The sequence below is a fragment of the Pseudophryne corroboree genome, chromosome 4 (assembly GCF_028390025.1).
Source record: "Pseudophryne corroboree isolate aPseCor3 chromosome 4, aPseCor3.hap2, whole genome shotgun sequence".
Lineage (NCBI taxonomy): Eukaryota > Metazoa > Chordata > Amphibia > Anura > Myobatrachidae > Pseudophryne > Pseudophryne corroboree.
In genome coordinates this window covers 659,740,499-659,763,550 of record NC_086447.1, presented here as the reverse complement: position 1 = coordinate 659,763,550, position 23,052 = coordinate 659,740,499, and the positions used below count along the sequence as shown (strand labels likewise).

Here is a 23,052-nt window from a genome sequence, read left to right as displayed (position 1 = left end):
GTGTGCATTGGGGATTGCGTTTATTGGCAAAAAGTCAGCGATGGGATCCAATTGCACAAGCAGTGGGCGTTTGGTAGCTAGGGTTCAGGCTGAAGAAGAGTTGGGATCGAGAAGGTCAGACTCGGGACCGAGAAGGTCAGAATTGCGACCGAGAGGGACAGCAAGGTTTATTATGTGTGAAAAGTATGGTTCACACACGGAGGCTTTTTGCAATGAATGGTTATGTATGACTGACAAAGATAGGGTACCATTCCCTAAGGTGGGCAGCTTTGAACCAGAGGTATTGCAGAACTTAAGGATAAGGATATGTCTGATAAAATCCAGAAAACAAAGGGTCAGACGTACAAATTGTTTAAACCTGTGGCAGCAAGAGGGGTTGGTGAGTTTGATCCTAAGGTATTGCAGGTGGTATGTCTAACCAAAGTCATATAAGACAAGAATGGAAATATAAGAACTGTTTTAACTAGTAGCAACAATAAACAAGTAGGAAGAAAAAAAGAGAATGCAAGTACACCGCCATATGTAGATGTGGAAGCAGTTACGGCCAGCATACAAACTATAGAAAATAATATAAATATGAAAAATATGACTAACCTATATATGTACTAATGAATGTTGAAGTTTTATTTAGGAGGAGAAGGTGACCTGATTGTTTTCAGCCATTTCTCATGCACCCAGAGGAGTATCCAACCAGTAAAAGAGCAGTAGCCTGTGGGGAAAGTGGCTGAAACCAGTGGAACAGGTAAGTATGGTATCATTCGTGTACATATATAGTAAAACAAAAAATAAAATAAAAACAAAAATCAGGAAAGTAACGTCAGAAATGGAGAAAAAAAACCTGTCCGCACATTAGTATTTGCCAGTAGGAAAGCGGACAGAGACAAGGTAACACCCGGGTATTTATTTCAGTTACCATATAAGTAGTATTCATTCCTAGTAATGCCCCTAGTAAAGAGGAGCTCGGAAATGTTTGTTGGACCATGTACAGACCCTTAATACGGGATGAGAAGGATTGAATGAATACTTCGCATGACCTAGAAGCTTGTTAAACTTTTTTTTTTGTTTTTGTCTCTTGCAGTAATAGAAAACTCTCCATCTGGATAAGATCACTGGTAAACACTAATTCGGCAAATGGGAGGTGGCTGTCTCTGTGCAAATGGACGGGCTCAATAAGGCATTGAGTGTCAGGGTGCAGACTTCTTTGCAAAATTGGAAAGGGGTCACAGTAGCTAATCTTATATAGTGTGCTATTGGTACATCACAAGAATAGTGCTAGGCGCAGAGAACAACAGGTGGAGAGGTTGAGGACGGTAAGTATACTAGCACATACAGGAAAGACCCATCAGTCCAAACCCCAGATCCCTAATGGTCAATAATATGTTACACTTGTAGGAAGGAAGGGCATTTTGCCAGAGATTGTAGGAGTAGTAGGACACATAGTCAATATAGATCCCCTAGACAGAAAACACAAGCCACATTATTAAACACATAGACGGGACCAAGGGACATATAGTAAGGAATCATAAGCCATATAGAAAACACAGATTCGGCTAATGGGAAGAACAAAATAAATGCAACATAACCCTTTGACAAAACTTGCTGGGGTTAAGATGGGGCCTCTAAACTTTTGCTTCTTTTTCCTAGCAGAAATGGCCCCTGATTAACTTAATTTTGTTAGATATGATATACATATACTGTGCTCCCGCTCAGGAAGTACAAAGTATGTTAGACACCCACGAAGACTAATGTCGCATTCTACTGTTCTAGATGCATGTCCATCACAGGTAGAGGAAAATATCTCACAGATACCGGGTTCCCTATGAACTTAGGATGGAGAGGACACTGGATTGATGGCTGGGATAGTCCCAATAGCGATACGACAATCACAGACATTTTTAAGGGGAGTAGACCAAGTAGAGAATCACTTCCCCGTAGTACCCAATCCAGTTGTCAAATTTTTATAAAATCTTCACCTCTACAAACTCATCTGTCACCAACCTCTATTCTGTTTCTCTAGTTTCCTCTTCATCTTTTGCGTTCACACAGGGTGGTACAATACATGGACCCAATTACAGTTCAAACTCCACATGCCTAGGTCCTTCAAAGTTCTGCCCGAACCCAGTATATCTCAACAGCACGATAACACCAGTATTACTGCAGTGTGCCTTGTCATGCACAAAGGGTGGAGAATGGGAATACTGGTGAAGGGAAATTTTGTATAGACACTGATATGCCTGTTTGTGAATGGCAAACCTGACATTTTCTTTTTCATTTCTTCTTCTTTCACTCCTCTAGAGATGTTTCTTTCTTTTCTTTTTTTGAGTTATGCTCATGGTACTCTACATTGCAAACACACGATAGTTAAATTAAGATACAAAAATTTGTGTTCCCTACAGGAAAAGGCAGTCTGGAGGACAAAGGGGTATGGCCAGGAGTCCTCAGGACTGTAGACAGGTGGACACGGTAAGCCAGTAGCCCCCAGAGCATACCCTCCAAGTCTAGCTGAGGTGGCACACGGTCTGACTCATCTAGGCAAAGAGGGTATGTGCAGGCTGATGAGAGCCTACTGGTGTGCGCCAGGATTCTATTCTCATGCAGGTAAGAGAGCAATGACCTGTCTTGCTTGCTTGAGGAAGAATATTGGTACAGCAATACCAACAGAATCATCCCATATCCCTCCTGCAGACGGATCTTTTCAGGAAATACAAATCGACTTCGTACAGTTAACACCCTTTAGGAATTATTGTTATGTATTGGTGTGCACTGATGTTTTCTCAAACTGGGTAGAGGCATTTCCTGCCGCCACAGATGCTGCTGTGGTTACCTCAAAGAAAAATTGCGCAGAAATTTGTGTGTAGATAATGGTACCCCTAGAAGCAGGAGCAAAGCTTGAAATTGTACTATTGTGATCATAGATACTGCCACTAGTATTATGCAGCTTCTGAACCACTCCCAGATCTTCACTCAATGACTCACCCTCTTCGAAATTTGTTTTGGTTTTGGTATTTGTGTCTTTTTTGGGTTGTTTTTGGAAGACAACCTCATGTCATGATTGGTCCGCACTAAGATCAGAAATACACCAATGAGGCGACAGTACAGTACCTTATTGAGATGAGCCAGCATTTGAGAACTTGACAAAAGAACTTGAAACTGTAGATTGCTGGTATGCCAAATACTAACTGTCTTGATTGTGAACCAAGAGACTGTGTGATTGTTCTTACGCTCGGGTTGCCTAATAGACAGGTGGGAAGGACCATGCCAAGTTTTGTTGACAGCACTATCCCAGTGAAACTAGCCGAGAGAGAGACTTGGGTCCACGATACCCATTGCAGGAAAGTTGGTAGTCCGGAAGGAACTCGTAAATGGAGTGAGATCGCAAAAGTATCACCTGAGACTCTGTTCCGTGAAGACGGAGAGGCGGCATTGTTGAACACTACCTGAGCGTACTAAAGGACTGCAGAAAGACCAGTCACTGTAATTGATTTGTTATGAACAAGAGTTGTTTTGTTCTATTTCTCTTTTCTCTCTTTCCCGCTGACAAACATTTTTTTTCAGGATATTCTATTTTTGCGAGGTTTTTTTTATGAGGAGTCGAGTGTGGGACTGGAACTGGTTCTGGAGGAAGGAGTGATTTCCTTATAGGATCCCAGGGATAGCCGATCAGTTTGTTAAAATCAGAGAAAAATCAAAGGTCTAGTAGTTATGAAGTTCAGAGGTAATCAGGAACAATCAGACAATGGCTATTCACACATTGCAGACAGAGCTCATTAATATATGTGGAAGAAAGGTTTATGAGTGGCTCTCCCCGAACTTCGAAGGTTTATGTTATTTAGGAAGGACACTACTTATAACCCTTGTTCAATGATTAAACAGACCTAGCATACGTTCCAGAAATGGAAACAATGTTCAGAAAATGATAGGAATATGTAGATCATGAAAATTTTATATGTCACTGTCACGATTTGTTTGTGTCTTCTTCATCTACCCAGCAGAACCTCAATCGAATCCAAACATCAGTGTACAAAGACATAGGTACATGTATGTGTGAAGTCTTCGTCGCAAATCAGACATTATAAGCCAAAGCACTGTCCCAGAATACTCTATAGGTTGAATGTTGTCCCACACCCAACCAGTGGTCCCGTGACCGCCGAGTGCATATAGAGGATGTCTCGTCCTCCTACCTGTCTTCCCCAAATATAGTCAAGTGTCGGATTTGCGAAACGCATACATACTTGTGTCTAGGTCACCGATTATTGTATGAAATATTTTTTTTCTTATGTTAATAATTGATGGCAGTTATTGTTTGCTGTCAAAGGGTGGACTGTCGAAGTCAAAAATATTACAGAAAAAGAACATACAAACTACACACATTATGAGTCGCTATACTTGCAAATACGCGCAGCGAGCACAGCAATATATGGTAACACACGCATTTACACGGACATGCCACAGAGATGGACATAACTATAATAATATCAAGCGCCAGACATCATGATGATTTAAAATTATATATAATGAAGTAATGTCATGTATGTGCATTATTTGAACGAAACCAGATACACCTGTCATATTTGGTATTTAAGCAACCAGATTAATGTGTAGATTCATTTGATACTTGTTATAAAGTTGTAGGACATTGCAACAAATAATTATGATTAAATGTATAAAAGCTAAAGTCACTTTTATTAGAACAATAGATATTCCAAACAGGTAGTGTACAGGAAGCTCACGCCAGCCCCTTTGGACGTCCCCAAGGCTGAACCTGTTTAGCATATACAAAGGGACTAGTGACTCATCATGAATGAGTAAGTCCCCTCCCCCAAAAAACTAGATAACACATTGCTGATCACACAGGAGGTCAGTTCCTGTTCTGTCTCAGACGATGATGGAGTTCCAACATGATTTTACACACACAGACAGACAGACAGACAGACAGACAGAGAGAGAGAGATATGGAGAGACTTTTATACGAGAAAGATATGGTGATGTATTTGCTGTAACTGTATGTTTTAACTGCTTACTGTGTGAGTGTAACCATGTAACTATAGGTATACTGTACATTGTAATATATATTGAATCCATATCCTTTTAATAATAAATATATACATCAATGAGCTTTGGAACTCAGATAATGTGTGGGTGTATTGTTTTCTCTTATGGGATGCAGTGTTTTGAAATGTACAGCGCACTTTTATCGTATATGGTAATAAGATGAGCCTGGCGTCTGCAATATATATTAGAGCGGGCATTTTAAATATTTGTGAGAAAGTAATTTTGCATTCACAGTGTTCACTCTAAGGAGTGCAGAAAGAATAGTGTATGTACTTATAAAAAAAAGCATGTAGGCCATACATACTATTTTTATAAGGTCCTCTGACCACTGTTGAAGAGACTGTGGTTGGGAGGGCACCTTGTCTGATGCCCGACAGTCGTGCCCCACCGTCACAGGGTACTAGCAATAACATTTCTTGCAAGACTTTCTTCTAGCTTCCAAACCTTAAAGTGTTTTCTGAAAACTCACCTCTTCAGGCATGATCAACACAATCTTTAACCCCCACATAGGGGTGTATTCAATAACTGTAGGAAGCTGCTGTCTTGTCGGAAAGACGGCAGCTTCCAACAGAAATAGGTCAGAAGGGGTTCCGACCTGTTCAATAGGGGCTGATTTTTCCCGACATGTTGGAAAACACGTGGATCGGCGGAATAGCCGTGATCAGTGTGCTTTTGTCGGAAATGGGGCTAAATCCGACAGGTTTTGGCCCCCTTTCCGACAAACTCAATCCGACTTGAAAACAAGTCGGATTGAGGTGAGGAGACAAGCGGTGCTGCGGGCGGCTGCGGGAGCTGAGATCAGCGGCCGGCCGGATGAGCTGACAGCGGGGGGACATGTCTGCGGCAGTGGGGGGAGGCGCTGCAGGGAGAGAGGTGCCTGGCCGGGGGACGGACAGGCACCTCTCTCCCTGCAGCGCCTTCCCCCACTGCCGCAGACATGACCCCCCGCTGTCAGCTCGTCCCGCCGGCCACCGATCTCAGCTCCCCACGCCGTCCAGCTTACAGATCCTCATATCCCAGGAGGAAGAGCCAGTCTGGGCGGCGCATGGCGCCAGGGTAAGTAGTAGCAGCACGAAAGATGAGGACTCCGGGCCGGCGGGGAGGGGGAACAGCAGCGGGGAGGTTGAGGACGCCCGGCCGGCACTGGGAACGGGGTCAGCAGCAGCAGCAGACAAATCTGACAGTCGGATTTGGCAGTTTATTGAATAGTGCATAGTCGGATCCTTTCCGACAATGCTTGTCGGAAAGGATCAGACACTTATTGAATATACCCCATAACCTCCATAAGCTATTCAACCTAATTACTTCCACTATATACAGCACACACGCAACTTGTTCTTGACAATGACCCAAGGGAAGGGGGAACAGGAGAAACCTAAGCACTGGTATTTCCACTCTGTATAATATCAAGTAGGGAAATCCACCTGTGGACCAAAAAAAAAAGAATCACAACAATATAGGCCAAGTACAGTATACCGTAGGAGGTGCACCATGAGCGTAGAATATGGAATACAAGGGGAAAGAAAAGTACTCTTGTTGTTTGGGGCACTCACTGTCCTAATCCAAAACATAACATTAATTAAAGCAATATCAAATGCTTCATATCAGGTGAAGCAGATAGGGACAAGAGACAAACACATACACACAAAACAATGACCAAAAAAATGGTATCAATAGGTCTAAATCAAAATTAATTCAAGTTGCCAAAATAAAGGATAATATCATTCTTAATAAAGTAGTTATGTATATCTCACTCTGCCAAAAGAGCTGTTTCAGTTTGTACTCAGGCTCACCATAGTATAATATGGATGGTTTGCCTACAAAATAGAAGTCAATTGTTTGTGACCAGTAGGTCACTGGTCTAGAGGAAATTATTTATATATAACAAAATGCCAATAAAGAGAAAATAAAACACACCCGTGTAATCCCTTAGTGGGGGTATTATAACAACATGTTAGTAGTACAGTAGGTGAAAGAAAATCTTCAAAAAAAAAAATCAAGCTCCTGTAGAACCTGTTTATGAAATCCAGCAGGGAATATTTGCTGTAACATCAGTTGTATTAATCTGCCAGAAACATTTAAAATGTATCGCAAACATACATTACCTCCCTTCCCAGGACATACACTAAACACATAGGGGCAGATTTATTAAGCCTGGTGAAGTGGTAAAATGCACGGTGATAAAGTACCAGCCAATCAGCTCCTAACTACCATGTCACAGGCTGGGTTTGAAAAAATAAGAATTTACTTACCGATAATTCTATTTCTCGTAGTCCGTAGTGGATGCTGGGGACTCCGTCAGGACCATGGGGAATAGCGGGCTCCGCAGGAGACAGGGCACATCTAAAAAGCTTTTTAGGTCACATGGTGTGTACTGGCTCCTCCCCCCATGACCCTCCTCCAAGCCTCAGTTAGGTACTGTGCCCGGACGAGCGTACACAATAAGGAAGGATCTTGAATCCCGGGTAAGACTCATACCAGCCACACCAATCACACCGTACAACTTGTGATCTGAACCCAGTTAACAGTATGATAACAAAACGAAGTAGCCTCCGAAAAGATGGCTCACAACAATAGTAATAACCCGATTTTTGTAACAATAACTATGTACAAGCATTGCAGACAATCCGCACTTGGGATGGGCGCCCAGCATCCACTACGGACTACGAGAAATAGAATTATCGGTAAGTAAATTCTTATTTTCTCTAACGTCCTAGTGGATGCTGGGGACTCCGTCAGGACCATGGGGATTATACCAAAGCTCCCAAACGGGCGGGAGAGTGCGGATGACTCTGCAGCACCGAATGAGAGAACTCCAGGTCCTCCTTAGCCAGAGTATCAAAATTTGTAAAATTTTACAAACGTGTTCTCCCCTGACCACGTAGCTGCTCGGCAAAGTTGTAATGCCGAGACTCCTCGGGCAGCCGCCCAGGATGAGCCCACCTTCCTTGTGGAATGGGCATCTACATATTTCGTCTGTGGCAGGCCTGCCACAGAATGTGCAAGCTGAATTGTACTACAAATCCAGCGTGCAATAGACTGCTTAGAAGCATGAGCACCCAGCTTGTTGGGTGTATACAGTATAAACAGCAAGTCAGACTTTCTGACTCCAGCCGTCCTAACTAATATATATATATATATATATATATATATATATATATATATATATATATATATATATATATATATATATATATATATATATATATATATATATATATATATATATATATATATTTTTAGGGCCCTGACCACGTCTAGTAACTTGGAGTCCTCCAAGTCCCTAGTAGCCGCAGGCACCACAAGAGGTTGTTTCAGGTGAAAACGCTGACACCCCTTTATGAAGAAACTGGAGACGAGTCCCAGTTCTGTCCTGTTCAAATGGAAAATTTTAATATGGGCTTTTGTAAGACAAAGCCGCCCATTCTGACAATCGCCTGGCCGAGGCCAGGGCTAACAACATGGTCACTTCCCATGTGAGATATTTGTCAACAGCATGGTCACTTTCCATGTGAGATATTTTAAATCCACAGATTTGAGCGGTTCAAACCAATATGATTTTAAGAAATCCCAACACTATGTTGAGATCTCACAGTGCCCCTAGGGGCACAAAAAAGCTGTATATGCAATACATCCTTTACAATCTGGACTTCAGGAACTGAAGTCAATTCTTTCTGGAAGAAAATCTACAGGGCCGAAATTTAAATGTTAATGAACCCCAATTTGAGGTCCAAAACACTCCTGTTTTCAGGAAGTGTAGAAATCGACCTAGTTGAATTTCCGTCGTGGAGCCTTCCTGGCCTCACCCACGCAACATATTTTCACCACATGTGGTGATGACGTTGTGCGGTCACCTCCTTCCTGGCTTTGACCAAGGTAGGTATGACCTCTTATGGAATGCCTTTTCCCCTCAGGATCCGGCATTCAACCGCCATGCCGTCAAACGCAGCCGCGGTAAGTCTTGGAATAGACATGGTACTTGCTGAATCAAGTCCCTTCTTAGCTCCCCAGGCCCTTAGTCCTCTGTGAGCATTTCTTGAAGTTCCGGGTACCAAGTCCCTCTTGGCCAATCCGGAGCCACTAGTATAGTTCATACTCCTCTATGTCTTATAATTCTCAATACCCTGGTTATGAGAAACAGAGGAGGGAACACATACACAGACTGGTACACCCACGGTGTTACCAGAACATCCACAGCTATCGCCTGAAGGTCTCATGACCTGGCGGAATACCTGTCCCGTTTTTTGTTCGGGCGGGACGCCATCATGTCCACCTTTGGTCTTTGCCAACGGTCCACAATCATGTTGAAAAACTTCCCTATGAAGTTTCCACTCTCCCGGGTGGAGGTCATGCCTGCTGAGGAAGTCTGCTTCCCAGTCGTCCACTCCCGGAAAGAACACTGCTGACAGTGCTATCACATGATTTTCCGCCTAGCGAAAAATCCTTGCAGTTTTCACTGCCCTCCTGCTTCTTGTGCCGCCCTTCTGTTTACGTGGGCGACTGCCGTGATGTTATCCCACTGGATCAATACCGGCTGACCTTGAAGCAGAGGTCTAGCTAAGGTTAGAGCATTATAAATTTGCTCTAAGCTTATTTATGCGGAGAGAATTCTCCAGACTTAATCACACTTCCCTGGAAATTTTTTCCCTGTGTGACTGTTCCCCAGCCTCTCAGGCTGGCCTCCGTGGTCACCGGCATCCAATCCTGAATGCCGAATCTGCGGCCCTCTAGAAGATGAGCACTCTGTAATCACCACAGGAGAGACACCCTTTTCCGCTGATGCATCTGAGGATGCGATCCGGACCATTTGTCCAGCAGATCCCACTGAAGAGTTCTTGCGGGAAATCTGCCGAATGGAATTGCTTCGTAATAAGCCACCATTTTTACCAGGACTCTTGTGCAATGATGCACTGACACTTTTCCTGGTTTTAGGAGGATCCCGATTAGCTCGGATAACTCCCTGGTTTTCTCCACTGGGAGAAACACGTTTTTCTGGACTGTGTCCAGAATCTTCCCTAGGAACAGTAGACGTGTCGTCGGAAAAAGCTGCGATTTTGGAATATTTAGAATCCACTCGTGCTGTCGTAGAACTACTTAAGATAGTGCTACTCCGACCTCCAACTGTTCTCTGGACCTTGCCCTTATCAGGAAAGCGTCCATGTTTCTTTCAAGAAAAATCCTCATTCCGGCCATTACCTTGGTAAAGACCCGGGGCGCCGTGGACAATCCAAACGGCAGCGTCTGAACTGATAGTGACAGTTCTGTACCAGGAACCTGAAGTACCCTTGGTGAGAAGGGCAAATTTGGACCTGTAGGTAAACGTCCCTGATATCCAGTGACATCATATCGTCCACTTCTTCCTGGTTCGCGATCACTGCTCCGAGTGACTCCATCTTGATTTGAACGCTTGTATGTAAGTGTTCAAATATTTCAGATCTCACCGAGCCGGTTGGCTTCAGTACCACAATATAGTGTGGAATACTACCCCCTTCCTTGTTGTAAGAAGGGTACTTTGATTATCACCTGCTGGGAATACAGCCTGTGAATTGTGTGAGGGGGAGACGTCTCGAATTTCCAATGTACACCTGGGATATTACATGTAGGATCCCGGAGTTCCCTTGCGAGTGTTGCTGAAACTCTTGAGATGACCCCCTACCGCACCTGAGTCCGCTTGTACGGCCCCAGCGTTATGCTGCGGACTTGGCAGAAGCCGTGAGGAGCTTCTGTTCCTGGGAATGAGCTGCTTGCTGCAGTCTTCTTCCCTTTCCTCTCCCCCTGGGCAGATATGACTGGCCTTCGCCCGCCTGCCCGTATGGGGACGAAAGGACTGAGACTGAAAAGACTGTGTCCTTTTCTGCCAATATGTGACTCGGGGTAACAAAAGGTGGATTTTTCAGCTGTTGCCATGGCCACCAGGTCCAATGGACCGCCCCTTTATACGGCAATACTTCCATATGCCGTCTGGAATCTGCCTCACCTGACCACTGTCGTGTCTTCGTCTGGCAGATATGTACATCACATTTACTCTTGATGCCAGAATGCAAATATGCCTCTGCGCATCACACATATATAGAAATGCATCCTTAAAATGCTCTATAGACAATAAAATCCTGTCCCTGTCAAGGGTATCAAAATTTTCAGTCAGGAAATCCGACCAAGCCCCCTCAGCGCTGCACATCCAGGCTGAGGCGATTGCTGGTCGTAGTATAACACCAGTATGTGTGTATATACTGTTATGATATTTTCCAGCTTCCTATCAGCTGGCTCCTTGAGGGCGGCCGTATCTGGAAACGGTAACGCCATGTTTTTTATAAGCGTGTGAGCGCCTTGTCCACCCTAAGGTGTGTTTTCCAACTCGCCCTTACTACTGGCGGGAAAAAGGGTATACCGCCCATAACTTTCTGTCGGAGGAACCCCACGTATCATCACACACTTCATTTAATTTATCTGATTCAGGCAAAACTACAAGTAGTTTATTCCCACCCTACAAAATACCCTTATTTGTGGTACTTGTGGTATCAGAAATACGTAACACCTCCTTCATTGCCCTTAACATGTAACTTGTGGCCCTAAAGGAAAAATACGTTTGTTTCTTCACCGTCGACACTGGGGTCAGTGTCCGTGTCAGTGTCTGTCGACCGACTGAGGTAAATGGGCGTTTTTACAAGCCCCTGACGGTGTCTGAGACGCCTGGACCGATACTAATTTGTCCGCCGGCTGTCTCATGTCGTCAACCGGCTTGCAGCGTGTTGACATTATCACGTAATTCCATAAGTAAGCCATCCATTCTGGTGTCGACTCCCTAGAGAGTGACATCACCATTACAGGCAATTTTCTCCGTCTCCTCACCAACATTTTCCTCATACATGTCGACACACACGTACCGACCTACAGCACACACATACAGGGAATGCTCTGATAGAGGACAGGACCCACTAGCCCTTTGGGGAGACAGAGGGAGAGTTTGCCAGCACACACCAAAAGCGCCATAATGTATATAACAACCCTAGAAGGTGTTCTTTCTATATATGGGCTCTTAATATATAATTATATCGCCAATTTATGCCCCCCTTCTCTTTAACCCTGTTTCTGTAGTGCAGGGGAGAGTGGGAGCCTTCCTCACCAGCGGAGCTGGTCAGGAAAATGGCGCTGAGTGCTGAGGAGAATAAGCTCCGCCCCTTTCACGGCGGGCTTTTCTCCCGGTTATTAGGAAAACTGGCCTGGGTTAAATACATACATATAGCCTTAATGGCTATATGTGATGTATTTATTTGCCAAATAGGTATTTATATTGCTGCCCAGGGCGCCCCCAGCAGCGCCCTGCACCCTCCGTGACCGTGTCAGTGAGCCGTGTAGCAACAATGGCGCACAGCTGCAGTGCTGTGCGCTACCTCTCTGAAGACTGTGAAGTCTTCTGCCGCCTGTTTCCGGACCTCCGTTCCGCCGTCTTTCTTCAGCGTCTGTAAGGGGGATCGGCGGCGCGGCTCCGGGACGAACCCCAGGCTGACCTGTGTTCCGACTCCCTCTGGAGCTCAGTGTCCAGTAGCCTAAAACTTCAATCCTCCTGCACGCAGGTGAGTTGCAAGTCTCTCCCCTAAGTCCCTCGTTGCAGTGATACTGTCGCCAGCAGGAATCACTGATTAGAAACCTAAAAAAAACTTTACTAAACAGCTCCTTAAGAGAGCCATCCAGTTTGCACCCTTCTCGGACGGGCACAAAAACCTAACTGAGGCTTGGAGGAGGGTCATGGGGGGAGGAGCCAGTACACACCATGTGACCTAAAAAGCTTTTTAGATGTGCCCTGTCTCCTGCGGAGCCCGCTATTCCCCATGGTCCTGACAGAGTCCCCAGCATCCACTAGTACGTTAGAGAAATGACAGTTAGGAGCTGACTGGCTGGTGCTTTATCACCTTCCACTTTATCACTTCACCAGGCTTAATAAATCTGCCCCATATTCTGTAGTGGAGGATGGGGTGCCACCGCCTGCTTTGGGCGCTGCAGCTCCTCATTACACCTCTGGCCAGGATCTGGACCACCCGGTAGCCCTGCAGTTGCCTCTATGACAGTGGCATGCAAGGCAATCGGGTCCGACCCAATTCATTCAGCAGCACCTGTGTTAGTACTAGTGCCAGCCCAGGCACCGCAGTAATCACAATATAAACCACAGCTCCCAACAGTTCTTGTGCTGGGAGCTAAACTGCTGAATACACATCACTTTCCAGGGGCAGAGCCAAGAATGTCACCCTGTACTGCAGATAGGTCAGTCTTCTGTGGGGGTCAGAAGCAGGGGCGCTGGAATGTTTAGAGGTCGGGGAAGGGGTGAGGGTGGGGAATAGTAAAAACTAAGTTAGGGTGTAGTATTTTGGGCCAGCGGCCGGGATCCCGAGGGCCAGCATACCGACAGCTGGGCAAGCGCTAATGAGCCCCTTACAGGCTCGCTGCGCTCACCATGCTGCAGGCTCAGGGTTTATTCTTCCTCCAGGGGGGTCGTGAATCCCCAAGAGAGAGAAAATGTGTCAACATGCCGGCGGTCATGATCCCAGCACCGGTATGCTGGTTGCCGGGATCCTGGCCAGTGGCATACTGAAGACCACCCGAACGGTCCTATCGTTCAGTGTTATCGCCTAATGTGTAAGGGCCCTTTAGATCACTTGGATCAAATGGAACTCAGTAGACATTACTAGAGACACATAGTGCACACAGGGATACACCAATCTCATTACAGCAGAAGTTTTTCATTAAAATAAAAAAAGACAACTTGTTTTGAAGTAATACACCTGTGATGTAGAGAACAGACTTGTGATAAGCGGTGAAATAACAGTGATGGGACAGACTGTGGAGACCGTCATGTGCAAGCCACCCACTGCAGCACGAACCCAAGTATACGGAATATATATATATATCACATATTACAGTCTCATCATCATTTATTTACTACGTGCCTTGATGCCCTGATACACGCACATAGCTACGCAGGTCACGCATGTGTGTCAGTAAGTGCGGACACCATACCCGCTGCAGCCCCGCATGCCACCGGAACACGCATCCCGCACACAGGCACTCACCTGGTTTCCATAGGAGCGTGGAGAACGCCACGAGTGGATGACCTTGTCCCCGGAGCTGCACACATGGTGACTGGGAGAGGACAGGAGACAGAGCGGGGCGGGCGCTTCCTGTTCCGGAGGCGGGCGGCTGACAGGGTCCTATCACGGCCGTAGCTGTCATATAGCACTTATACAAAGTACTGTAGGGGCGGCCGCAGCAGCAGCACCCGTTACGTTACGTTCTGTGTTGTGTTGTGTTGTGCGCAGTAGTGTGGGCTGTGGACAACGTTTCCAGGATCAGGGCAGGAGCCTTCCAGTCCCTAGTCTCATACTACTGATTTCATTTTAAGTTTTTTTTGAGTACTGACATTAACCTCAAATGCTCTTAGAGGTAACAATAAATAGACATGCAGAGAAAAAGTGTACTTGTCAGTATGAAAAATAGGGAGAAATATACATTGCAAATAGGGACCAACTAGCAGCCATGTGTTCAGTGTGGTGGGCTTAGGTGCAACAATATGCTTTGGAACCTGCCATCGCCACACACACTTTTTCTCTTACGTCCTAGAGAATGCTGGGGACTCCGCAAGGACCATGGGGAATAGACGGGCTCCGCAGGAGACATGGGGGGGCCCTGGGCAGCAATAATCCTCTTGGCTGGCATTACAAGTATATTCAGCTATAGCAGGATAATATACAATCCCCCGCCAGGTTAATTTGTATTTTGAGCGGGACCGAAGCCCGCCGCTGAGGGGGCAGAGCTTGATCCCACAGCACTAACTAACCAGCGCCATTTTCTCCACAGCACGCTGCTGAGAAGCTGGCTCCCCGGACTCTCCCCTGCTGAACACTGTGACAGAGGGCTTTGAAGGAGGGGGGGGCACATAATTTGGGCGCAGTCAATATATATATATATATATATATATATATATATAAAACAAAAAAGCGCTGTATATAGCTGGGACTTGTGTTTCCAGGGTCATTGGCGCTGGGTGTGTGCTGGCATACTCTCTCTCTGTCTCTCCAAAAGCCTGGTTGAGGGAACTATCTTTAGATTAGAGATTTCCCTGAGTGTGTGGGGTGTCAGTACGCGTGTGTCAGCATGTCTGAAGCGAAGGCTCTTCTAGGGAGGAGGTGAAGCAAATGTGGTGTCTCCATCGGCAACGCCGACACCTGATTGGTTGGATATGTGGAATGTTTTAAATGCAAATGTGAATTTATTACACAAAAGGTTGGACAAAGCGGAGTCCAGGGGAAATACAGGGAGTCAATCCCTGCCTTTCACTATGTCACAGGACCCTTCTGGGTCTCAAAAGCGCCCAATATCCCAAGTAGCAGACACTGATACCGACACGGATTCTGACTCCAGTGTCGACTATGATGATGCAAGGTTGCAGCCGAGATTGGCAAAAAGTATTCATTATATGATTATTGCTATAAAAGATGTGTTGCATATCACAGATGACCCCTCGGTGCGCATGTATAAGGAAAAGAAACCTGAGGTTACTTTCCCTCCTTCACATGAGCTAAATGAGTTGGGCTTGGGAAACTCCAGACAAGAAACTGCAGATTCCCAAAAGGATTCTTATGGCGCATCCTTTCCCGGCTAAGGACAGGATACGGTGGGAATCCTCTCCCAGAGTGGACAAAGCGTTGACGCGCTTATCCAAAAAGGTGGCGCTGCCGTCTCAAGATACCGCAACCCTCAAGGATCCTGCTGATCGCAGGCAAGAGACTACGTTGAAGTCAATTTACACACATACTGGTACATTACTCAGACCGGCGATAGCGTCGGCTTGGGTTTGTAGCGCTGTAGCAGCGTGGACAGATACCTTGTCTGCTGAAATTGATACACTGGATAAGGATACCATTTTATTGACCTTGGGTCATATTAAGGATGCTGTCCTATATATGAGAGATGCTCAGAGAGGCGTTGGCCTACTGGGTTCCAGAGCCAACGCCATGGCGATTTCTGCTAGGCGAGCCCTGTGGACCCGACAATGGACAGGTGATGCCGACTCAAAGAAGCATATGGAGGTTTTGCCTTACAAGGGTGAGGAATTATTTGGGGAAGGTCTCATGGACCTGGTTTCCACAGCTACTGCAGGTAAATCCACTTTTTTACCTTATGTTTCCTCACAGCCAAAGAAAACGCCACATTATCAGATGCAGTCCTTTCGGTCGCATAAATCCAAGAGAGTACGGGGATCTTCCTTTCTCGCCAGAGGTAAGGGCAGAGGGAAAAAGCTGCCAACTACAGCTAGTTCCCAGGAACAGAAGTACTCCCCGGCTTCTACAAAATCCACCGCATGACGCTGGGGCTCCGCTGAGGGAGTCCGCCCCAGTGGGGGCACGTCTTCGACTTTTCATCCGTGTCTGGATTCAATCACAGGTAGATCCCTGGGCAATAGACATTGTTTCCCAGGGTTACAAGCTGGAATTCGAAGAGGTGCCTCCTCGCCGGTTTTTCAAATCGGCCCTACCAGCTTCTTCCCTGGAGAGGGAAGTAGTTTTAAATGCAATTCAAAAACTGTGTCTTCAACAAGTGGTGGTCAAAGTTCCCCTGCTTCAACAGGGGACGGGGTACTACTCAACCCTGTTTGTGGTACCGAAACCGGACGGTTCGGTCAGACCCATTCTGAATTTAAAATCCTTAAACCTATACTTGAAAAGGTTCAAATTCAAGATGGAATCGCTCAGAGCGGTCATCGCCAGCCTGGAGGGGGGGGATTATATGGTGCCCCCGGACATAAAGGATGCATACCTTCATGTCCCCATATATCCTCCTCATCAGGCGTTCCTGAGATTCGCTGTACAGGATTGTCATTACCAATTTCAGACGTTGTCGTTTGGGCTTTCCACGGCCCTGAGGATTTTCACCAAGGTAATGGCGGAAATTTTGGTGCTCCTGCGCAAGCAGGGTGTCACAATTATCCCGTACTTGGACGATCTCCTAATAAAAGCAAGATCGAGAGAACAGTTACTGAACAGCGTGTCACTCTCCCTGAGGGTGTTGCAACAGCACGGCTGGATTCTCAATCTACCAAAGTCACAGTTGGTTCCGATGACCCGTTTGCCTTTCCAAGGCATGATTCTGGACACGGAACGAAAAAGGGTTTTTCTCCTGATGGAAAAGGCCCAGGAACTCCCGAACGTGGTCAGGGACCTGTTAAAGCCAAAAAGGGTGTCGGTCCATCAATGCACTCGAGTTCTGGGAAAGATGGTGGCGTCTTACGAGGTCATTCCATTCGGCAGGTTCCATGCGAGGACCTTTCAGTCGGACCTTCTGGACAAGTGGTCCGGGTCACATCTACATATTCATCAGATGATCAGCCTGTCCCCCAGGGCCAGGGTATCTCTCTTGTAGTGGCTGCAGAGTGCTCGCCTTCTAGGGGGTCGCAGGTTTGGCATTCAGGACTGGGTTCTGGTGACCACGGACGCGAGCCTCCGAGGCTGGGGAGCAGTCACACAGGGAAGAAACTTCCAGGGTCTGTGGTCAAGCAGGAGGCTTGTCTACACATCAACATACTGGAATTGAGGGCCATATACAACGGCCTACGTCAAGCGGAGAATTTTCTTCGCGACCTACCGGTTCTGATTCAGTCAGACAATGTCACGGCTGTGGCTCATGTAAACCGCCAGGGCAGAACAAGGAGCAGAGTGGCAATGGCAGAAGCCACCAAAATTCTTCGCTGGGCGGAAAATCATGTAAGCGCTCTGACAGCAGTCTTCATTCCGGGAGTGGACAACTGGGAAGCAGACTTCCTCAGCAGACACGATCTCCATCCAGGAGAGTGGGGACTTCATCAAGAAGTCTTTGCAGAGATTGCAAGTCAGTGGGGACTGCCTCAAATAGACATGATGGTGTCACGCCTCAACAAAAAGCTCCCGAGGTATTGTGCCAGGTCAAGGGACCCTCAGGCGGTAGCGGTGGACGCCCTGGTGACTCCGTGGGTATTCCAGTCGGTCTATGTGTTCCCTCCTCTTCCTCTCATCTCAAAAATATTGAGAATCATAAGACGAAAAGGAGTACAGGCAATTCTCATTGTTCCAGATTGGCCTCGAAGAGCCTGGTATCCGAAGCTGTAGGAAATGCTCACAGAAGATCCGTGGCCTCTTCCTCTCAGAGAGGACCTGTTGCAACAGGGGCCCTGTCTGTTCCAAGACTTACCGCGGCTGCGTTTGACGGCATGGCGGTTGAACGCCGGATTCTAGCTGAAAAGGGCATTCCGGATGAGGTCATTCCTACTCTGATAAGGGCTAGGAAGGAGGTGACAGCGAAACATTATCACCGTATCTGGAGGAAGTATGTGTCTTGGTGTGAGACCAAGAATGCTCCTTCGGAGGAATTCCATCTGGGCCATTTTCTCCACTTTTAACAAGGGTAAGTTCTTCAAAAATTCCAGTGCTGGTCAGGTAAAACAATCCTGCCAGATACTGGGGGGTAACCCGCACCAAGATAAATTGATAACAGTTTTAATTACAAAGTTGGGATGCCTTTTACTATATCCTATCAGACCCTAATTTTGGGAGTTTGCAAATGTATATAAAGGCTCCAAAAGGTGCCACCACCTGGTTTGAATGAGACTATAAAATACAGATCCCCAAGAGAGGGGAAGGACAAAATAAACCAGGTATACTTTGTGGTGCACTCTCCCAACTGACAATTTTTGCATAAGATTTCACAGAAATGTATATCCTCCGTAATATTAGTAAGTGTTGGTTTAAATGCCCATAACCAGAATGGTTGCCTGAAATTATTTTTATAATGGGACTAAATATGTCCTTTATTAATAGAGCGAAATATTAAAATAAAAAAAGAGAGAAATTATTTGTGTAATAGAAAAAGAAAAATGTGAATAAAGATTTAAAAACAAAGCTGATGTGTTTTTCCCTGTGTATACTTTCTTATATTTGTTTCAGATGTGCATGACCATTCATGTATTTATACAGCACTATATCAGTGCAAAATTTATTCAAAATGTATAGTATCCATATTCCATGGAGCTTGTACCATATATTATAGAGGGAAATATATTTCCCTACTATTGAGTCACAAACTTATTTCAGATATTGCAACAATGAGACTCTAGTCTCCTGATGTATACCAGAAGTGTAGTGAGATATTTCTCAATGTAGCAAGTTAGAGTAAATGAAACACTGTTGCTCAAGTATGTGACTCATACGCTGAGTCCTGAGATACTGCACGGTACAAAAGCCTTGCAGTGTAATATCTACCATCCACATATAGAGAGAGCTAATTGGGGATATATCTTAGAGTAGTAACATATATAGAATTATGTACAGATGTATAAATGAATCTTCCATTAACAAGGTTAATTAACAGTGTTATATTTCCTTTTTATACTGTGTTATGTCTATTCAGTGATTCACGATATTATTTACAGCCCAGTAGTCATATTTATGGCATGCCGCAGTGAGATATTCAACAAGTGCATGGAGAGAATAAATTGATATCCCCTATATACTATTATTGGTTAATAACAGACTGTCTTGCTGCACTGTATTAAATTGGAATCACAGTAATACTTTATATCTGCTATTCATGCTGATGGTGCATCGTTCTTGGTACAAGCAGATACTGAGTAGATATACAGGAATAGTTATATCTTCTGTATGATATTAATACACAGTAATTAGCTGTCTACCTTGCTGCATTAAATTGTATAAATTTGATGACACTTGGTAGCGCTTAATGGCCCTCATTCCGAGTTGATCGGTCGCAAGGCGAATTTAGCAGAGTTACACACGCTTAGTCTACGCCTACTGGGAGTGTATCTTAGCATCTTAAAAGTGCGAACGAAGTTTACGCAATATTGCGAACAAAAAAAACTTTTTAGAGTAGCTCCAGACTTACTCTGCCTGTGCGATCAGTTCAGTGCTTGTCGTTCCTGGTTTGACGTCACAAACACTCCCAGCGTTCGCCCAGACACTCCCCCGTTTCTCCGGCCACTCCTGCGTTTTTCCCGGAAACGGTAGCGTTTTTAGCCACACGCCCATAAAACGCCGTGTTTCCGCCCAGTAACACCCATTTCCTGTCAATCACACTACGTTCGCCGGTGCGAACAAAAAGCCGTGAGTAAAAATCCTTTCTTCATAGCAGAATTACTTAGCGCAGTCGCAGTGCGAACATTGCGCATGCGCTCTAAGCTGATTTTCACTGCGATGCGAAAAAAAAGAACGAGCGAACGACTCGGAATGAGGGCCAATATCCGCTGTCCGTGATTATGTGTGAAAGCAACTTTTAAATAGTATTATTCATATTGAACTATATGTATGCAGGTGTGTATATGAAGTACCTGGCTATTCACATAATCATATTAAATTATGTCACTTTTGATAACATGCGGAAGCGCTATTATAACCGCTGTTCGTGCTTATAGGTGACAGCATTAACCATATTAGATTGTATATATGCAGATGTATTACACATTGCATGAATCCATTGAAACAGTAATCTAATATGTGATCAATTGCAATGAATCCGTATATAGATATGAACTACACTGTAAGTTAACTCCCCTGCTCTCCCTCGTGTTGTGTCTGAATGACAGTGTGATCCACAACACTGAGATGGCGTTCTACTAGATATACCAGGCAGCCGTGCAGACTCTCTTTATAAATAAGTACAATAGCTCCCAATGGTAGTATATATTTTAGAGTGTGCAGTGCAACATTAAAACATTTAATTATCCATAATAGTTAGGGAACACATAGCATGAGCCTATGCGCATTTCACTCCTATTGAGCTTCCTCAGGGCACTATAGTAAACGGCGCCCGCCGGATATGACATTTATATAGGGAGGAAAAGACAATAATATGACGTGTATGGATCAGCCAGCCAATACCTATGAGGTAGGACCATTCAAAACGGTCCGGCCGTTATATGTTTGTCTATGCCTGTTCTATTATATCGGCCGCTAATTAGTGCCGTCAGCTGCATCTCACAGCCGCGGCATTAGTTCTGTGGTCTAAGGGAAAGCTCCCATATACATTGCTACATTAGTGTATTTATATCTCTATATCCTCCTATTGGGATCTGATTATGACCTCAGAGGTCAAGGAGAGACTGGAAAAGAGGGGTTATGGGAAACAGACACTACAAAAAGCTTATAATTCCACGAACCAAACATCGAGGAGCTCCTTACTCATTCCAAAAACCAGATCGATGGATTCAAACCAGATAAGATTCATAGGTACATATTGCAAAGAATGGAAACAGATCAATATGGCACTGCAGAAATACAGATACATATTAAACACAGATGAAGACCTGAAAAAAGAATTTGACAAGAACATTAAAATCAGCTGGAGAAAATCACCTAACTTACGTGATAATTTGGTAAGAAGTCACTTTACCAAACACAAAAAAAGAAAGCCATCTATAGTGGGCTGTTATCCCTGTGGCAAGTGCACAGCATGCCAGCACATCAATATCACACAGGAATTTAAGGACAGATATCAGAACAAGATGAAAATTAAAAGCTTCATCAATTGTTTAACGCAAGGAGTAATTTACTGCCTTACATGTCCATGTGGATACAAGTATGTTGGCATGACAAAAAGACTCTTCAAGAAACGCATCTTAGAACACACATTTCTCTAACGTCCTAAGTGGATGCTGGGGACTCCGTCAGGACCATGGGGAATAGCGGCTCCGCAGGAGACAGGGCACAAAAAGTAAAAGCTTTTGGACCTAGGAGGTGTGCACTGGCTCCTCCCCCTATGACCCTCCTCCAAGCCTCAGTTAGATCTTTGTGCCCGGCCGAGAAGGGTGCAATCTAGGTGGCTCTCCTGAGCTGCTTAGAAGTAAAAGTATACTTAGTTTTTTTTATCTTTTTTTTTATTTTCAGTGAGTCCTGCTGGCAACAGGCTCACTGCAGCGTGGGACTAAGGGGAGAAGAAGCGAACTCACCTGCGTGCAGAGTGGATTGGGCTTCTTGGCTACTGGACATTAGCTCCAGAGGGACGATCACAGGCCCAGCGATGGATGGGTCCCGAAGCCGCGCCGCCGGCCCCCTTACAGATGCTGAAGTAAGAAGAGGTCCATAAATCGGCGGCAGAAGACTTTCCTGTCTTTATAAGGTAGCGCACAGCACTGCAGCTGTGCGCCATTGCTCTCAGCACACTTCACACTTCGGTCACTGAGGGTGCAGGGCGCTGGGGGGGGCGCCCTGGGAAGCAATGAATTTACCTTATTTGGCAAGAAATACATCACATATAGCTCCTGGGCTATATGGATGTATTTAACCCCTGCCAGTTTTCCAGAAAAAAGCGGGAGAAGAGCCCGCCGTGAAGGGGGCGGGGCCTATCTCCTCAGCACACAGCGCCATTTTTCCCACACAGCTCCGCTGGTAGGAAGGCTCCCAGAATCTCCCCTGCATCCTGCACTACAGAAACAGGGTAAAAAAGAGAGGGGGGCACTTATTTGGCAAAATAACAGATATAAGCAGCTATAAGGGATAGACACTTATTGTAAGGTTGTCCCTATACATATATAGCGCTCTGGTGTGTGCTGGCAAACTCTCCCTCTGTCTCCCCAAGGGGCTAAGTGGGGTCCTGTCCTCTATCAGAGCATTCCCTGTGTGTGTGCTGGGTGTCGGTACGTGTGTGTCGACATGTATGAGGAGGAAAATGATGTGGAGGCGGAGCAATTGCCTATAATGGTGATGTCACCCCCTAGGGAGTCGACACCTGAATGGATGGCCGTAATTAAGGAATTACGTGACAGTGTCGGCAAGTTACAGAAAACTGTTGACGACATGAGACAGCCGGCAGCTCAGTTAGTGCCTGTCCAGGCGTCTCAAACACCGTCAGGGGCTATAAAACGCCCGTTACCTCAGTGGGTCGACACGGACCCAGACACAGACACTGACTCCAGTGTCGACGGTGAAGAAACAAACGTATTTTCCAGTAGGGCCACACGTTACATGA

At 45.5% G+C, this 23,052-nt stretch overlaps 1 protein-coding gene across 1 annotated transcript in view; it reads right to left on the bottom strand.

Moving 5' to 3' along the window:
• The window catches only part of TFB2M (transcription factor B2, mitochondrial), a 68,545-nt gene extending 54,305 nt beyond the window's left edge, over positions 1-14,240 (bottom strand). Inside the window, exon 1 of the mRNA XM_063917804.1 lies at positions 14,118-14,240. The gene's annotated coding sequence lies outside the window, so the exon portion shown is untranslated. The remainder of the gene's footprint in view (positions 1-14,117) is intronic.
• Positions 14,241-23,052: the final 8,812 nt, after the last annotated feature.